We start from the raw sequence: 19,934 nt of genomic DNA on the forward strand, positions 1-19,934 counted from the left end.
ACACCATGATAGAAACTGGAAGTCTTTCCTTAGAGATATTTTTGGGCTGGACTTACTGTTATGATCTGCTACAAGCACTAAGGAAAGAAAGGAGATCTGTCCCTACAACAGAACTAAGCTAGATCCCTACGATGTAACGGGGAACCTGATCCTGCGATCAGACCCGCTAAAGTCCTCGGCTAGTCTGTACGAAGACCTATAGATGCAAGGGAGGGATCGCTACAAGAACTAGGGACTGGGATAAAGTTGGACACCTCCTAGCAGAAATTGTAGCAGTAAAAGACAAACACACAACATAGAACATAAAGGTCCGAAGACCTAGCAAAACTGACTGAGAAAGGTAACTAAGCACCAAGCTAGCTTAAGAGTAGAAATTACAATGAAGTCCAGCAAGGCCAGGAGGGCGGAGCAGGACTAAATAGGCAAAAAAGGTCATGTGACCAGCAAGATAGAAAAAACCTAACAGGAGAGTTCTAACAAAAACATAGATAGAGAGAGAGAGAAAGATTAGGCTAATATTTTATTTTAAATATAAAAATAACCTCAAACCTGCTTGTCCCTTTTATGACTTCTCTGGTGATTCCTCAGTTTGGTTTTATTAATAAAACCATTCCCACAGTCTGAACTTGAATATGGTTTCTCCCTAGCATGACTTCTCTGATGTTTAACAAAATACGATTTATCTGTAAAACATTTCTCACTCTCTGAACATGAATACGGCTTCTCTCTTGTGTGAGTTCTCTTATGTTTAACAAGATCTGATTGATAGGTAAAACATTTCTCACACTCTGAATATGAATACGGCTTCTCTCCTGTATGTATTTTCTGATGTCTAGCAAGGCTTGATTGACCTGAAAATCATTTCTTACATTCTAAACAGGAGTACGGCTTCTCCCCTGTGTGACTTCTCTTATGTTTAACAAAATACGATTTATCTGTAAAACATTTCTCACATTCTGAACATGAATACGGTTTCTCACCTGTGTGAATTCTCTTATGTTTAACAAGATCTGACTGATAAGTAAAACATTTCTCACACTCTGAACATGAATACGGTTTCTCTCCTGTGTGAATTTTCTGATGTCTAGCAAGACTTGATTGACCTGAAAAGCATTTCCCACATTCTAAACAGGAGTACGGCTTCTCCCCTGTATGACTTCTCTGATGTTTAACAAAACCTGATTGATGTGTAAAACACCTTCCACATTCTGAACATGAATATGGCTTCTCTCCTGTGTGGATTCTCTGATGACGAGTGAGATCTGATTGATGTGTAAAACATTTTCCACATTCTGAACATGAATATTTCTTCTCCCCTGTGTGACTTTGCATGTGTCTAACAAGACTTGATTTACGCCCAAAGCACTTTCCACATTGTGTACATGAAAATGGTTTATCCCCCATATGTTTTCTTTCATGACCAACAAGACTTGATTTATCTGTAAAGTATTTCCCACATGCTGAACATGAAAATAGATTCTCTCCTGTGTGAATATTCTGGTGTCTAACAAGATCTATTTTCCAGGTAAAGTATTTCCCACATTCTGAACATGAAAATGGTTTCTCACCTGTGTGAGTAATTTGATGTTTAACAAAATGTGTTTTCTGTGTAAAACATTTCCCACATTCAGAACATGAATACGGCTTTTCTCCTGTGTGAATTCTCTGATGTTTCACAAAACCTGATCTATCTGTAAAGGATTTCCCACATAATGTACATGAAAATGGCTTCTCTCCAGTATGAAATCTGACATGTACCACAAGACTTGATTTATCTGTAAAGCTTTTCCCGCATTCTGAACAGGAGTACGGCTTCTCCCCTGTGTGAATTCTTCTGTGTGTGAGAAGACTTGAGATTCTTGTAAAATGCTTTCCACAGCGACCACATTGAAGTTCTTTGCTTCCTTTCTGATCTGTACTTTTAACAATTTGAGATTGGGCAGGGGAAAGAGCCATGTGATTAGGGGGTTTATGTAGAAGATTTGTATTGTGAAGTCCTGAATTTATATTAAGAGTAATAAGGCTGTCTTCAGACGAGCACTGCTTGACATCTTCATCTTCTACTTGATAATTTAGCAATAATATGAAATTTCTTTCGTAATTCCCAACGTGATTTGCTGTTTAGAAGAAAATGGATTTTGTAAGTTTTAGTTTTCAAACCAAAGTAAATATTCAGAATACTTCTGGTAGGCTGAACAAAAACACAGGCAGTTTTTGTGCAGTTTTTTTTTAAACCAGAACTGGATCCTGCAGCAATGCCTTTCTACAGGAGCTTTCACATTGCATTCTGTGTCCCCGTCGGGGCATACATTCGAAATCCCCCGCAAAACGAGGTCTGGACGTCTGACGGGGGCCGTTGACTGCAATGGTGACGGCAGAGCGAACGTGTGCCCTGCCATGCACTTTTTCCGGGAGTGTACGCCTACAGGAGGTGGACACTCAGACGTCTGCCGTCACCATTGCAGTGTATGGACCCCCCGTCAAAGCATACGTCCAGACAATGAACAAAGCACACATTTCATGGACAACAGAGAGTGAGGTTATCAAATTAGTAATAAGGCACCTGTAAAGTGTTCCAGCACCTTGTTTGCTGCATTGAGGGAACCACAATAGATAGAAAACCACTTTTTGACCAACAACTATTATGTATGGTGGGGGGGGGGGTGAAGAATTCAGGCCATTCTAAAAGAGTGGATGTAATAAAGTGGCCTCTGAGTGCAATTAATCATTACTAAAACATCTTTTCATAGACATTAAGTGTAAAATATTGGGCTTCCTCATAGTCATGGATCTGCAAAATTGAATGCTAAAAGGTAAAATAAAAATCTTTATCATCTCTTCAAAGGCTCCTTAAAGAATTTTTTTTTTACATAAAGGGTGGTGCATCTTATAGCCCGTTTTAATGGTAGCTTATGAGGGGGGAGGGGATAACGGAGGTCGAGCGGGGCCGCAGGAAGCAGGATCACTGCTTCAGAAGGTCGGTGGCAGGAGTGGGGTGATGCTGCAGTGCCTGGGCACTTTATTAGCTGTTGGCGCCGGTGAGCGGAGTCCCCTTTCCCATTCATTTTCCTGCACTGGGCTTCAGGAAAATGGCCGCCTGAGGCAGAGCATGTGCAGATTGAGATCTTGATAAACGAGATCTTGTCTCCCGAGATCTCAATCTGCGCACCCGCTGCCTCCGGCAGCCATTTTCCCGGAGCCCATCGCAGGGAACTGAATGGGAAAGGGGACTCCCCTCACTGGCGCTAATACCTAATGAGCGCCCAGGCACTGCAGCATCGCCCCGCTCCTGCCGCCGACCTCCTGTGACCCCACTCCACTGCCGCCGAGCCCCCTGGTAAGCTACCTTCGGATTATAAGACGCAACCCCATTTTTCTGCCAAATTTGAAGTAAAAAAGTGTGTTTTATTGTTCAAAAAATATATGTTGCATGTTAATGGGCTACTTTTCTGTACCTCTAAAAAGTAAAACCTCAGTATTTACTTCCCAGGTGTATTACGTACCTGTGGTAGCATCTGCTGGAATCTCCACCTTTACGTCACTCATACAAAATTTACTGCCCCTCGTCCTCTCTTCTTCTTCACTTTTGACCTCCACTTTATTATTAGTCACATCTTCCCCCTGATAAACCATATGTAACATTCAGTATAATGCAGGAGACGGATGGAAAAATAAGAAGACACCAAAACCTATGCCAGCACCTACTGAATGACCGCAGTGGCAAAAATTACCAACCCCCCTCCATACATATCTGACACCGGGCTCAGCGCCGTCTACCTGATGATTCTCCGGGACAGTGTGACTTTCTTCTGGGCAATCTGGAAAATACAGAGGACGGGGACATCTCTCTGGTGAATTTCTTTCCATGTGTCCATCTATAGGAAACACACAGTGACAAAGCAGACTATTTGCATGGTATAATCGGATAATGAGGGCCATTCACAAAAGTTTTTTTTATTTACAACCAATGACGGTCTCCCCTCCTCACCCTGCTGATCGGCCCATAAATCCATCGCCTCGTCTGCTTCATCGATAACCTCAACCTTAATATCAATCAGATCTTCGCCCTAAAAAGTAAAATGTAAGATGAGCTCAGGTCCCATCACTTCATGGTCAGATGTTGTGGGGACTTCAGTGTCATCTACCTGATGATCCTCCGGGATGATGTGATTCTCCTTTGGACAGTCCTGGGGATACAGAGGACGGGGACATCTCTCTGGTGGATTTCTCCTCCTGGATCCATCTGTAGGAAACACACAGTGACGGAACAGATTGTGCTATGTGATGATGAGGTGATGGGAGTAGTAGTTGGTGACCACAGAAAAGGCATGACAGTCTCCCCTCCTCACCCTGCTGATCGGCCCATAAATCCATCATCTCTTCAGCTTCATCGATAACCTCAACCTTAATATCAATCAGATCTTCACCCTAAAAAGAACAATGTAAGATGAGCTCCGGTCCAATCACTTCATGGTCAGATGTTGTGGGGACTTCAGAGCTGTCTACCTGATGATCCTCCCTGATGTTGTGATTCTCCTCTGGACAGTTCTGGGGATACAGAGGACGGAGACATCTCTCTGGGGGATTTCTCCTCCTGGATCCATCTGTGGAGGCAACTCCACACAATGAGCTGATTACCTGCTGTAGATCAGTCTATATATCATAATCTCTATCAACACCATTAATCCTATGCTTCTATGTTGTGGTACTCATCACCTGCGCTGAGGTCCCAGAGTCTTGCAGAAGCGGTCCATGAGAGAAGATGGAAGGAACTGATCAAGAAAATAATCAATACAGAGTCATCAGCTATAACTTGCCAATATCTTATATGACTTGTTACATGTCAGCCATATACCAGCTTTATAAAATCATGTCGCGTTTCAGCTAAAAAGAAACCACGGCCGAGCCGGCAGACATCGTCAGGATGTTCTGTAAGATGCTGGTCTATAGAGAAGATTCACATATAGAAACCAGATTCCTCAAAGTCTTTTGTGACAGAATTAAAAACTAATAATTGTTTATGTTTTACTTATGAATTGTTACTTATGTGCAACATTCTTTGGTCCGAGCATGTGTACAAACTCCACGGTGCGATCCAGAATTCTGGATGAGACAGGTCAGACCCCTCTCAGGTATATTTATTGGGGTTTCTAAATAAGTCTCTTTAATATCTTATCTTTATCTATTCCTTTTTTGTGATTTTTTTTTATCTTTGCTGGTGCAGTTTTTCTATATCAGAAAAGTGGTAGATTGACACTGGATACTGTTTTAGCTATTGCTTTTTCCAACATTCTTAACAAGAGTATGGCTTCTCCCCTTTTAACAAGAGTATGGCTTCTCCCCTTTTAACAAGAGTATGGCTTCTCCCCTTTTAACAAGAGTATGGCTTCTCCCCTTCTGTGTGTACAAATCTGAACTTCTTATAAAGTGTTTTCCACAATTGTACCTTCTATTCGTTTTACTTGAACTTATGTTAAACTGATCAGGAGAAGGTACCATTCTGGGTAAAGACCCAAAGTAACAGAATATTGCTCATCCTGACAAACAAAAAAGGTGTTGTCACTGTTCGAAAAAAAAACCAAAACGATTTATCAGTATTTGGTTTAGTATGAGCTTGTGACAGCCCCTGGAGAGCTAGTAACAAAGAAAATGACGGCACTTCCACTACAAAAAATAGGTGTGAACAGGTGCTTACTAAGAGCAGCTACCTCCATATATAATGAACAAATAAAGTAGCACACTGTAACACTGAGTATATAGATATGAAATATGAATAGCATAACTGCTGTAGAAAATAGAAATAAATGAAAAATTTTTTGAAAATTTTTTTTAGCGCATGTAAATATGAAGTATGGAAAATGAATAGCATTACTGCTGTAAATAAATGAGAAATCTTAGCACATAAATTGGCCAATTCATGTGTACCTGACAGCCGCGGTAAGGCGTTTCTCGATGTCAGGACCTACCAATGTGAATACCTCTCTAAGAGACCTCCGTGTGCTTATGTGTGGGAAAGACAGATCCTGATGCATTTAAAACCACCTGCGGCATGGGAGTGGGGGTGGAGTGCTCAGTCAATGCTAAATCTAGTAACAAAGAAAATGACGGCACTTCCACTACAAAAAATAGGTGTGAACAGGTGCTTACTAAGAGCAGCTACCTCCATATATAATGAACAAATAAAGTAGCAAACTGTAACACTGGAGAGCGACTGCCTCCCTCCTGGACAGAGTATAGGAATCTCGGATATGAGGACAGAGAAGAAAAAACAATGACAGGCGAATGAAATAACAGTGATCTCGTGACACCGGCAACTGTTATGTGATATATTAGGCAGCAAAAGAGTTTTAGAAACTATTGTGTTCTCAAAAAACAAAGAGTCCGAGGAATTGTCACAATGGCCAAATTGTAATCAATACCATCAACTTCCCAATTTTGATGTTTAGACGTATGAATCAGAGCATCTTCAAAATGTCAGGTCTTGTGGGGTGTACCCGGTCTACAGCTACTTGTCTTGTGGGGTGTTCCCGGTCTACAGCTGCTGGTCTTGTGGGGTGATCCCGGTCTACAGCTGCTGGTCTTGTGGGGTGTTCCCGGTCTACAGATGCTTGTCTTGTGGGGTGTACCCGGTCTACAGATGCTTGTCTTGTGGGGTGTACCCGGTCTACAGCTGCTGGTCTTGTGGGGTGTTCCCGGTCTACAGCTGCTGGTCTTGTGGGGTGATCCCGGTCTACGGCTGCTGGTCTTGTGGGGTGTTCCCGGTCTACAGCTGCTGGTCTTGTGGGGTGTTCCCGGTCTATAGCTGCCCGTCTTTTGGGGTGATCCTGGTCTATAGCTGCTCGTCTTGTGGGGTGATCCTGGTCTATAACTGCTGGTCTTGTGGGGTGATCCTGGTCTATAGCTGCTGGTATTGTGGGGTGTTCCTGGTCTACAGCTGCTGGTATTGTGGGGTGTTCCTGGTCTACAGCTGCTGGTCAAGTGGGGTGATCACAGTCTGCAGCTGCTGGTCTTGTGGTGCGCTTCCTGTATCGGCAGGTATTCTAGTATTTTCCTGGTAGGTGTCAGTCAGGTCTTGTGGAGTGATTCCTGTATCGGCGGGTATTCTAGTATTTTCATGGTGGATGTCAGGTCTTGTGGGATGTTTCCAATGCCGGCAGGTATTCTAGTATTTTCCTGGTATGTGTCAGGTCTTGTGGGATGTTTCCTGTATCAGCAGGTAATCTAGTATTTTCCTGGTAGTTGTCAGGTCTTGTGGGGTGTCAGGGTTCCACAGAGACGACATCGGGGAGATCACGCAATCTCTCACTGTTGCTGTCATTCTCTGTCAGGGATTCGCGAGCACACGATCCAGACTACTCACTACTTAAGTATTGGCAAGCGACCAGTGAGTGTATGGCATCACACCTCCGGATTCCAACGCTTGGAATATGTGTATATGCCCTGTACGGTCACTGTCAGCTTCACGATAGCCCAATTATTATTATTCGCTGCCACCATCGTCCAGATTTGAAATATAATATAGGCCTGGGCGGACGCCTGCGTTCTGGTAGCATATATGGCTTTGGGGGAGGGAACGATTACAGGACAAAAGAAACAGAACTATTAAATGTTATATTTAATCCAAAAGGGAGGCAGTGTTACAAAAAATATACAAGATTTTACAAAAGGGTACAATACAATACATATGCAGTTACATAAATAAAACAGGATAACAGGATAAAAGAAGTAACTTACTATACGTTCGGAGAGACGACTCAATATAGTTAGAGGGGAGCTCTCCTATGATTTGACTGTTATCGAACAGGATCCGTTGCTATATTAAACATATACTCCGGGCAAAGAGTATCAATCTTAAGTTGACTCTTTTATGCCGACGGGGGACCCCGGCCCACAAACACCTGTGATGACATCATGTGGGCTCGGGCTCTACCCTTCATATTTTTATTAAAATATCTAACTTCCACAATAACTTATCCCTGGTTGCTCGCAGAAATTAGCAAGCGATGCCATATTTTCCGATATGAATTTACCTTTCTGTACAGACCACGCATGGCGTAGCTGGGATCCGTTATTCTGGTATTTTTGCATTACCGCTCCCCGGAGGGGCTCACAGCTATGGAAAAAATAAGCATATTGTTCCTTGGCTGACCCTGCCACTAAAAATATAGGTCCCGTTATCAGATGTATAGAACTTTAGTTATTCCATATTTTGTATTTGAGCCGAAAATCCTGCAGTTTGCGTCTGGGGAATTGACTTTATTATTGTGAGTGCGTTTTATCTTAACGAGCTGCGTCCTCCTCTCTGTGTCAGAGGAAAACACACTCGCCTGCTAAATGGGTCTGTAGCACCTCTCTTTGTGCCAGCATCTGTCTAAGCCACTTATTCTAGTATTTTCCTGGTAGATGTCAGGTCTTGTTGGGTGTTTCCTGTGCCGGCAGGTATTCTAGTATTTTCCTGGTAGGTGTCAGGTCTTGTGGGGCGTTTCCTGTATCGGCGGGTATTCTAGTATTTTCCTGGTAGGTGTCAGGTCTCGTGGGATGATTTCTGTATTAGCAGGTATTCTACTATTTTCCTGGTGTATGTCAGGTCTTGTGGGGTGTTTCCTGTATCGGCGGGTATTCTAGTATTTTCCTGGTGGATGTCAGGTCTTGTGGGGTGATTTCTGTATTAGCATGTATTCTAGTATTTTCCTGGTGGATGTCAGGTCTTTTGGGGTGTTTCCTGTATCGGTAGGTATTCTATTATTTTCCTGGTGTATGTCAGGTCTTGTGGGGTGTTTCCTGTATCGGCAGGTATTCTAGTATTTTCCTGGTAGGCGTCAGGTCTTGCTGGGTGTTTCCTGTGCCGGCAGGTATTCTAGTATTTTCCTGGTAGGTGTCAGGTCTTGTGGGGCGTTTCCTGTATCGGCGGGTATTCTAGTATTTTCCTGGTAGGTGTCAGGTCTCATGGGATGATTTCTGCATTAGCAGGTATTCTAGTATTTTCCTGGTGTATGTCAGGTCTTGTGGGGTGTTTCCTGTATCGGCAGGTATTCTAGTATTTTCCTGGTGGATGTCAGGTCTTGTGGGGTGATTTCTGTATCGGTAGGTATTCTATTATTTTCCTGGTGGATGTCAGGTCTTTTGGGGTGTTTCCTGTATCGGTAGGTATTCTATTATTTTCCTGGTGGATGTCAGGTCTTTTGGGGTGTTTCCTGTATTGGCAGGTATTCTCGTATTTTCCTGGTAGGTGTCAGGTCTTGTTGAGTGTCCCTGATAAGCAGTCATCTGGCGATACAGTCATGTGCCACCTGCAGTGACAAAGTCAGAACACATGTCTTCGCACCTTTATCCACTTCTACGACATCTACTACTACATAACTGATTTATGACCCTGCTGGAAGAAAGTAAGACGTCTAAGTGTAATAAGATGTAGGTCTTGTTGGGTGTTTCCTGTGCCGGCAGGTATTCTAGTATTTTCCTGGTAGGTGTCAGGTCTTGTGGGGCGTTTCCTGTATCGGCGGGTATTCTAGTATTTTCCTGGTAGGTGTCAGGTCTCATGGGATGATTTCTGTATTAGCAGGTATTCTAGTATTTTCCTGGTGTATGTCAGGTCTTGTGGGGTGTTTCCTGTATCGGCGGGTATTCTAGTATTTTCCTGGTGGATGTCAGGTCTTGTGGGGTGATTTCTGTATCGGTAGGTATTCTATTATTTTCCTGGTGGATGTCAGGTCTTTTGGGGTGTTTCCTGTATCGGTAGGTATTCTATTATTTTCCTGGTGGATGTCAGGTCTTTTGGGGTGTTTCCTGTATTGGCAGGTATTCTCGTATTTTCCTGGTAGGTGTCAGGTCTTGTTGAGTGTCCCTGATAAGCAGTCATCTGGCGATACAGTCATGTGCCACCTGCAGTGACAAAGTCAGAACACATGTCTTCGCACCTTTATCCACTTCTACGACATCTACTACTACATAACTGATTTATGACCCTGCTGGAAGAAAGTAAGACGTCTAAGTGTAATAAGATGTAGATCATCCATTAAAAGACGCGAGAACAAAAATGCTAGAAATAATCCGACCCTTTCACACAAAACCAGTAGAAAAACACGGTCCTACTGCCCTCACCATAATTTAAAATTGCTTTTGAGTCCTGATTCCTGTCTAAAAAGTGTCCTGATTCTCGTGCACCGTAACATTTCACGCATTTTTTTTTTTACTGGGCAGCTCTTCTTAGTAAGCATTCTGCCAGCATGACAGACGCTGGAATAACCTTAGCTTCACTTTCCAGCATGCATTGCTTATGTCATTGCCTAATAGCTTCCCCTGAACTAAAATCCCATCTGTGTTATGTCTGTTTGACAAACAGAAGCAAAGAAGCAGAGCAGATCCGTCCTCACTGCCATCATCAAGTCTCACTGTAGGCACCATGCATTTATGATTTAGAGAAATGAATTTAGAAAAATGCACAGTGCCTGCAGTGAGACCTGGTGATGGTCGTGTCCTGATGTGGGGCCCACAAGCTGCCCCTGTCAGGCAGGAGGGGCCCACGAGCTGCCGCTGTCAGGCAGGAGGGGCCCACGAGCGGCCGCTGTCAGGCAGGAGGGGCCCACGAGCGGCCGCTGTCAGGCAGGAGGGGCCCACGAGCGGCCGCTGTCAGGCAGGAGGGGCCCACGAGCGGCCGCTGTCAGGCAGGAGGGGCCCACGAGCTGCCGCTGTCAGGCAGGAGGGGCCCACGAGCTGCCGCTGTCAGGCAGGAGGGGCCCACGAGCTGCCGCTGTCAGGCAGGAGTGGCCCACGAGCTGCCGCTGTCAGGCAGGAGGGGCCCACGAGCTGCCGCTGTCAGCCAGGAGGGGCCCACGAGCTGCCGCTGTCAGCCAGGAGGGGCCCACGAGCTGCCGCTGTCAGCCAGGAGGGGCCCACGAGCTGCCGCTGTCAGCCAGGAGGGGCCCACGAGCTGCCGCTGTCAGCCAGGAGGGGCCCACGAGCTGCCGCTGTCAGCCAAGAGGGGCCCACGAGCTGCCGCTGTCAGCCAAGAGGGGCCCACGAGCTGCCGCTGTCAGCCAGGAGGGGCCCACGAGCTGCCGCTGTCAGCCAGGAGGGGCCCACGAGCTGCCGCTGTCAGCCAGGAGGGGCCCACGAGCTGCTGCTATTACACATGTCCTGCTCTATAGTCATAGAAAGGTTGCCGCCAGAACTCCGGTCCTCAGTAGACGGCACTATTCCGACATGACAATGATGTAAAACATTTGCTGCATTACTGAAGAACAGGTGACAGTGACTCAGTGGCCGAATGTCTCCTGATTTGACAATCGGATTTCTGGAGACAAGTTGTCACCACTCTTCATCCGGCATTCAGGCTCTACAACCTGTTCTGAGGAATACAGAACGATGGATGCTGTAATATGTCGCCACCTTGTTGCTTCCAGGGCTAGAAGACACGGTGTGTTGTTACACATCATGGAAGTCACACACAATATTAGGTGGAGGAGTTATTGATGAGGGGAAATTGTTCTTGTGTTCCATAAGATATTAACTAAAATGTTACTTTTCAATGGGGGTGTACTTATTTATGCTGAGCACTGTCTAGTTAACAGATATAAAGAGAGATAGATAAGAGGGTCAGAGAGTGTGTGAGGCCGGGGACAGACAGGTATCGACCCGCTGCAGGTTCATCAGAGACGTTACTGTGTCCCTCATCACATACACTTGTTTGCGAGGAACCGGAGGGTTCACTGCAGAAGACCAGAAGGCCGACAGATTGTACGAGCCGCACAGGTCAGTCCGTGATAGATAAGAGTCCGGACACACATGGAAAACCTGTGACTGCCGCACCCGGACCAGCCGGACAAATGTCTCCTGCCAGGAATCACATACAGAGGAACAAAGGATGAGCTGAGAGAGCTCCGACATCACGTCACTGAGCCCTGTGCACACTACACATGATGGTATAAAGGATGCAACAGCCAAAAGCAGCAGCCTGAGCCCCCAACACATCACCGAGAACATACAGATGTCTCCTCTTACCTGGTGATGTCCGAGGCCGGAGCTCCTCCATCATCACCTCCTGGTACCGATCCTGGTGTCCTTCTAGATACTCCCACTCCTCCATGGAGAGATAGACAGCGACGTCCTGACACCTTATAGGAACCTGACAACAACGACACCGTCATCACCCAGAATCCTCCAGTGCCGCTGTCACGGGTGTGTTGCCACGAAGATCGTCACGAGTACACAGCCTGACTTCTCGCAGCTGACTTGTTGGTGCTTTGTGTTTTCTCGGCAGTGAAGGAGTTAATTCTCTCTCTCTCTGGGCTAGCTGAGGTCCAGCCTCGCCCAGCTGCAATCAATGCTTCGTTAGTGAGACTCCTTTATATTCCTGCAGGTCTGTTTGTGAGGTGTCGGTGAAAGCTTTTCATTCTGACTTACAGAGCGGATCGTGGTGTTTGGAGTTGCTGAGATAAGTGTATTTGAAAGTGTTATTTCCCTTTCCTCGCTTTATCATTTATCTCCTTTCCCGTTGGTGTTCCCTCTGTTGTAGTTTTGTTGAAGTTGTATGCAAGGTGGTTTTGGTTTTTCCCTTGTACTGTCTCGTTCGTCTAAATACTGTGTGTGGGCATATTATTGCTGGTTCCCTATTGTTGTGATCGGGGTCCTTCTCAGGACTAGATTACTGTGGTGCAGGGATCCTCAGGAGGTAGGGGTTACGCTGGCGGCCTGGACCTCTGTACCTTTAACAGTACCTCCAGGATGAGGGATTAGTCAGGGCCCCAGCTTAGGGTCAGCTTAGGCCCCCTACCTCCAGTATTCTGTGACAGTGTGACATTTTCACCGACCATCTTAGTTTTTCTCCAGCTACCATGGATCCAGTAGCCGGTCTAGCTCAGCAGTTGCAGAGTTTGTCCATGGGGCTGGCGGACGTTAGGTCCAAGGTTTTGCATCCTCTGGAGCAAGCCGGACCAGAACCTAAAGTAGCTCTCCCTGACAGGTTCACTGGGGGGCGGGACAAGTTTTTTGTTTTCCGGGAGGCATGCAAATTGTACTTTCGGCTGCAGCCTCGGTCATCGGGCAGTGAAGAACAAAGGGTGGGAATTGTCATCTCGCTCCTACAAGGGGACCCACAATCTTGGGCGTTCTCTCTTCCCCCTAGCTCCCCAGTTCTCCAGTCAGTGGATAGGTTTTTCGCTGCTTTGGGACTCGTGTATGATGACCCAGATCGGATCTCCCTTGCTGAGTCTAAGTTACGTAGGATTCAGCAGGGAGATCGTCCGGCGGAGGAATTCTGTTCGGAGTTCCGTAGGTGGGCCACGGACACCCAGTGGAATGACCCGGCTCTTAGGAGCCAGTTTTGTCATGGTTTATCCGACAAATTACAGGATGTGTTGGCACAGTATGACTCTCCCGCGTCACTGGAAGCCGCTATGGCCCTTGCTATTCGCGTTGACAGACGGCTTCGGGAGAGGTGCGGGATAACTCTACCCCCTGTAATGTCTCCACCTCTTACAAGGTCCCCTCATATGGTGGTTCCCCTGGTCAGTCCGGAGGAGCCTATGCAATTAGGAGGGACATCATTTCGGGGAAGGGGACCGGTGGTGCGCCATAAGACAGGAAGGTGTTTCCTCTGCGGGAAAAAGGGACATTTTATTGGGGGGTGTCCATCCCGTCCCTTGCTGAGTAAAGAGTCGTCGAAAAAACTGTTGATCCCAGGTTGTGTGGTGGACGGCAATCTGGGAGTAGGTATTTCGTCCCTAGGTTCGTCTCAGTTTCTCGTACCGGCGGAGGTGGTGGTGGGTACGAGAACTGAGAGGATATCTGTTCTTCTGGATAGTGGGGCCGGGGCTAATCTGGTTGATGCTCGGTTTGCCCGGGTTCAAGGTATGCGATTGAGTGAGTTGGCTAAACCCATCCCCATATTCTCGATCGATGCCAGGCCTCTCGGTCAGGGAAGTTTTTTGCAAGCTGTGCATGGCGTAAAACTTCAAGTGGGGGCAATACATAAAGAACTGTTGTCTTGCTACGTGTTGGAGGGTCTTCCCACTCCTATAGTGTTGGGCCTTCCTTGGTTAGCTAAGCATAACCCTGTTATTAATTGGCAAACCAGAGAGATAAGCCAATGGAGTAAATTCTGTAATAAAAACTGCATGAACACGGTCATCGGTGCGGTTACTCCTTGGGTCTTACCTCCATTTCTGGCAGACTTTGAGGATGTATTCTCGGAGAATGGGTGTCAGGAACTACCTCCTCATCGCGAGTATGACTGTTCTGTAAAACTGCTCCCTGAGGCCAAGTTACCTAAAGCTAGGTTTTATAACCTTTCTGGTCCTGAGAGGCAGGCCATGAAGGATTATATTTCTGAAAGTCTGGCTAAGGGGCATATTAGACCTTCATCTTCACCGGTGGCCGCGGGGTTCTTCTTTGTTAAGAAGAAAGATGGAGGCCTACGCCCTTGCCTGGATTTCCGTGAACTTAATCGGATTACGGTCCGAGATCCGTATCCGCTCCCACTTATTCCCGATCTCTTTAATCAGATCGTGGGCGCCAAATGGTTCTCTAAGTTGGATCTCAGGGGGGCGTACAATTTGATTAGGATGAAGGAGGGGGATGAGTGGAAGACGGCTTTTAACACTCCGGAGGGGCATTATGAGAACCTTGTCATGCCATTCGGTCTGACTAATGCCCCGGCGGTGTTTCAACACTTTGTTAATGATATTTTTCGCCACCTGGTGGGACAGTTTGTTGTCATATATCTGGATGATATCTTAATTTACTCGCCGGATCTGGTGTCTCATCAGGAGCACGTTAGACAGGTGTTACAGATCTTGCGGGATAATAAACTGTATGCCAAGTGGGAAAAGTGTGTGTTCGCCGTACAGGAACTCCAGTTTTTAGGCTTCCTGGTTTCTGCGTCCGGTTTTCGTATGGACCCTGGGAAAGTGCGGGCAGTTCTTGAGTGGGATCGGCCGGAGAATCTTAAGGCACTACAACGTTTCCTGGGGTTTGCTAACTATTACCGGAAGTTCATTCGTAATTTCTCGTCCGTGGTTAAGCCTCTCACAGACATGACTAAAAAGGGGACGGATTTTTCTAGGTGGTCTGACAAGGCTTGTCAAGCATTCTCCTCCTTGAAAAAATGTTTTGCCTCGGCACCCATACTCATTCAACCTGATGCGTCTCAGCCATTCTTTGTAGAGGTAGACGCTTCCGAGGTAGGGGTGGGAGCAGTATTGTCACAGGGTTCGTCCCCTGGTAAGTGGCATCCGTGCGCCTTTTTCTCTAAAAAATTGTCGTCCGCTGAGAGGAATTACGATGTCGGCAATAGGGAACTCCTGGCCATTAAGTTAGCTTTTGAGGAGTGGCGCCATTTTTTGGAGGGGGCAGTTCATCCGGTCACCGTCATCACCGATCACAAGAACCTGCTATATCTGGAGTCCGCTAAACGTCTGAATCCCAGACAAGCTAGGTGGTCATTGTTTTTTACCAGGTTTAATTTCGTCGTTACATATCGTCCTGGGTCTAAAAATGTAAAGGCGGATGCCTTATCTCGTAGTTTCCCTGGGGCCGGGAATACGGACGACCCGATTCCTGTTCTTCAGGAGGGGGTGGTGGTTTCGGCAGTATGCTCTGAGCTGGAGGAGGAGATATTGGAGGCTCAGGGGGACGCCCCTGTTGGACCTCCGGGGAGACTGTTCGTTCCAGATCAGTTGCGACAAAAGGTGATCGAGGCACACCATAACTCAGTTTTTGCAGGACACCCGGGGAGTAAAGCAACTGTGGATCTCCTCTCGCGTCGGTTTTGGTGGCCTAACTTACATAAAGAGGTGGTAACTTTTGTCGCGTCCTGTGGGGTTTGTGCGCGCTCTAAGACCTCACATACCCGTCCGTCTGGGGCCCTCTTACCTTTGAAGATCCCGGAGCGTCCTTGGACTCATCTGTCTATGGACTTTATTACGGACCTCCCTCCGTCTTCGGGTAAAACGGTCATACTCGTTGTAGTGGACAGGTTCAGCAAGATGGCACATTTTATCGCTCTTCCGGCTCTCCCTAATGCTAAAACTCTTGCGCAGGTGTTCATTGGGGAGATTGTGAGGCTTCACGGGGTACCCTCCGAGGTGGTGTCTGATCGGGGGTCTCAGTTTGTGTCCAAGTTCTGGAAGGCGTTTTGTGCACGGCGGGGGATGCATTTGTCATTCTCGTCGGCTTTTCATCCTCAGACCAATGGTCAGACGGAACGTATGAACCAGAGCTTGGAGACATATCTTCGGTGTTTTGTGTCAGAGAACCAGGAGGACTGGGCTTCTTTCCTACCTCTGGCAGAGTTTGCTCTCAATAATAGGCGAAGCGAGTCCACTGGTAAGTCCCCGTTTTTTGGGGCATATGGTTTTCACCCCCAGTTTTGTACTTTCAGTAGGGGGGGCTCTTCGGGGGTTCCGGAGGAGGAACGATTTTCCTCATCTCTCGCTTCAGTATGGAGAGGGGTGCTGAAGAATCTGAATACTATGGGGAACCGATACAAACGTATGGCTGATAGGAGGAGAGTGTCTGGTCCGGACCTAAGTGTGAACGATCAGGTATGGTTGTCTACCAGGAATATTAAACTTAAGGTTCCCTCCTGGAAACTGGGTCCCAGGTTCATCGGGCCGTACAGAATCAGTTCTGTTATTAATCCGGTGGCATTCCGTCTTGACCTCCCCCCTACGTTTAAAATTCACAACGTGTTTCACAGATCATTGCTTAAGAGGTATGTGGCGCCGGTGGTACCGTCACCTTTACCTCCCCCTCCTGTGGTTGTCAATGGTAACTTGGAGTTCCAGGTATCGAGGGTCATTGATTCACGCTTTAATCGCCGGTCCCTTCAGTACTTGGTTCATTGGAAGGGGTATGGTCCTGAGGAGAGGATGTGGGTTCCTGCGTCGGATATTAACGCAGACCGATTAGTTCGGGCCTTCCACACGACTCACCCGGATAAACCTGGCCCTGAGGGTCCGGAGGCCCCTCGTAGAAGGGGGGGTACTGTCACGGGTGTGTTGCCACGAAGATCGTCACGAGTACACAGCCTGACTTCTCGCAGCTGACTTGTTGGTGCTTTGTGTTTTCTCGGCAGTGAAGGAGTTAATTCTCTCTCTCTCTCTGGGCTAGCTGAGGTCCAGCCTCGCCCAGCTGCAATCAATGCTTCGTTAGTGAGACTCCTTTATATTCCTGCAGGTCTGTTTGTGAGGTGTCGGTGAAAGCTTTTCATTCTGACTTACAGAGCGGATCGTGGTGTTTGGAGTTGCTGAGATAAGTGTATTTGAAAGTGTTATTTCCCTTTCCTCGCTTTATCATTTATCTCCTTTCCCGTTGGTGTTCCCTCTGTTGTAGTTTTGTTGAAGTTGTATGCAAGGTGGTTTTGGTTTTTCCCTTGTACTGTCTCGTTCGTCTAAATACTGTGTGTGGGCATATTATTGCTGGTTCCCTATTGTTGTGATCGGGGTCCTTCTCAGGACTAGATTACTGTGGTGCAGGGATCCTCAGGAGGTAGGGGTTACGCTGGCGGCCTGGACCTCTGTACCTTTAACAGTACCTCCAGGATGAGGGATTAGTCAGGGCCCCAGCTTAGGGTCAGCTTAGGCCCCCTACCTCCAGTATTCTGTGACAGTGTGACAGCCGCCCTGTATAATGTCCCAGCAGTCACCTCTCCGCTCATCACCCAGAATCCTCCAGTGCTGTCCTGTATAATGTCCCAGCAGTCACCTCTCCGCTCATCACCTAGAATCCTCCAGTGCTGTCCTGTATAATGTCCCAGCAGTCACCTCTCCGGTCATCACCCAGAATCCTCCAGTGCTGTCCTGTATAATGTCCCAGCAGTCACCTCTCCGCTCATCACCCAGAATCCTCCAGTGCTGTCCTGTATAATGTCCCTGCAGTCACCTCTCCGGTCATCACCTAGAATCCTCCAGTGCCGTACTGTATAATGTCCAGCAGTCACCTCTCCGGTCACCACCCAGAATCCTCCAGTGCTGTCCTGTATAATGTCCCAGCAGTCACCTCTCCGGTCATCACCCAGAATCCTCCAGTGCTGTCCTGTATAATGTCCCAGCAGTCACCTCTCCGCTCATCACCCAGAATCCTCCAGTGCTGTCCTGTATAATGTCCCAGCAGTCACCTCTCCGCTCAGCAGCTCAACATCTTGTTGCTGAGCTCTAGGATCTTCTTCTTCCTCCTCTCATGTATCGGGGGGTGCGGGGGAGGCTCTGTGATGGGGTCCGGGCTCCGCCCTCCTGACTCCTGGAGATGGATGATGGGAGTCACACCCTCCCCCGGTGTCTTCCTCACTATTGTGTAATCCTGTGTATGGAGAGAGACACTTAGGGAGAAGAATTCCTTCCCGACTCCAGATCTGACAATCAGTAGAAATCCCGGGATCAATAACCGTCTCCAGTAATCTGGGGCCATAACCTGGAATATTATTACACTCAGGACAGACATCCAGGCCCCTCTACAGCTCTTATAGGGAATCCCCATGACAACTCCTCCTGGCAGAGAGCTGCACACAATCACTGCTCTTACAGTAAAGAATCCTTCTCTTCCTCTTCTGGATTTCCTCTTCCCGATGTCGGACTTGTTACATAACACAATAAAGCTGATAGAAATGTAGAGGAGTTACCTCTCCGCTCAGCAGGGAGATGATCTCCAGGGTGAAGTGTAATAATCTTCTGGTGGTCTCGTCCTCGTCCATCCTCGGGGTCATTCAGGAGAAGGAGGGATGAGCACTGGATCAGCTGGAGGGATCTCGTCCTGCCGGCGTCTTCATGATAAAGGAGAAGATGGAGATCACAGGGGACGATATAACGACAATCACTGAATTCTGCCCCAAATATCCGACATTTATCAGGAAGAAAAGCCACAAACTCCACCGACCTGACCGCTCATTATCAGCCTCGCAGGAGGACGGTCACCGTAGTAACTACACCTCTAGCGGGGGGGACGGTCACCGTGGTAACTACACCTCCAGCGGGGGCGGTCACCGTGGTAACTACACCTCCAGCGGGGGGGACGGTCACCGTGGTAACTCCACCTCCAGCGGGGGACGGTCACCGTGGTAACTCCACCTCCAGCGGGGGGACGGTCACCGTGGTAACTCCACCTCCAGCGGGGACGGTCACCGTGGTAACTCCACCTCCAGCGGGGACGGTCACCGTGGTAACTCCACCTCCAGCGGGGGCGGTGAGGTGAGGAGGAGCCGCTGCACATCCCCCATACAACACTGAGGAGCCGCAGTCACATGGAGCAGGAGCCTCCACAGGAACAGCTCTGATCTCACCCCACACTCTCCTCTCACAGATTCACCACAAACCCTCCCTGTAATCTCACCGGAATGGCGGGAAGCGGAAACCTGCTGCTGGCTGATACCAGAGAGCAAGAGCTGCGCACAACCAGGACGGAGCTGCTGCACTGAGAGCGGGAGGACCTGTGGTGACGTCACCGCCATGTGATCAGGGGGCGGAGCTCAGGAGAGAAGTGCTGAAGGACCTGTGGTGACATCACCGCCATGTGATCAGGGGGCGGAGCTCAGGAGAGAAGGGGTGAAGGACCTGTGGTGACGTCACCGCCATGTGATCAGGGGGCGGAGCTCAGGAGAGAATGGGTGAAGGACCTGTGGTGACGTCACCGCCATGTGATCAGGGGGCAGAGTTCAGGAGAGAAGTGGTGGAGTTCCTGTGATGACGTCAGTACCATGTGATCCCCGCATGATTCTAGGTCCTTCTGAGCTCCGCCCCCTCCTGCACTGATCACATGACGGTGACGTCATCACAGGTCCTTCTACACCGTGCAGCAGATCTGCTCTGTCTCCCTGGTGACGTCTTGTTCTCTCTGGTATCAGCCAGTTGCTGTACACTGAGGTCTGGGGTGTCAGGGAATATGGAGGAATATTGAGGACGTTCTTCCATGTTTTCCTGAGATGGACATTCACCATTTCTCCC

General features: G+C 47.8%; 1 pseudogene; it reads right to left on the reverse strand.

The window, feature by feature from the left end:
* Window positions 1-476: 476 nt before the first annotated feature.
* LOC141272900 (uncharacterized) lies at window positions 477-19,449 on the reverse strand (annotated as a pseudogene).
* Between the last annotated feature and the right edge of the window lie 485 nt (window positions 19,450-19,934).

Source organism: Phyllobates terribilis, unplaced genomic scaffold, assembly GCF_046119375.1.
Source record: "Phyllobates terribilis strain yellow unplaced genomic scaffold, ASM4611937v1 Scaffold_1__5_contigs__length_1240528914, whole genome shotgun sequence".
NCBI lineage: Eukaryota > Metazoa > Chordata > Amphibia > Anura > Dendrobatidae > Phyllobates > Phyllobates terribilis.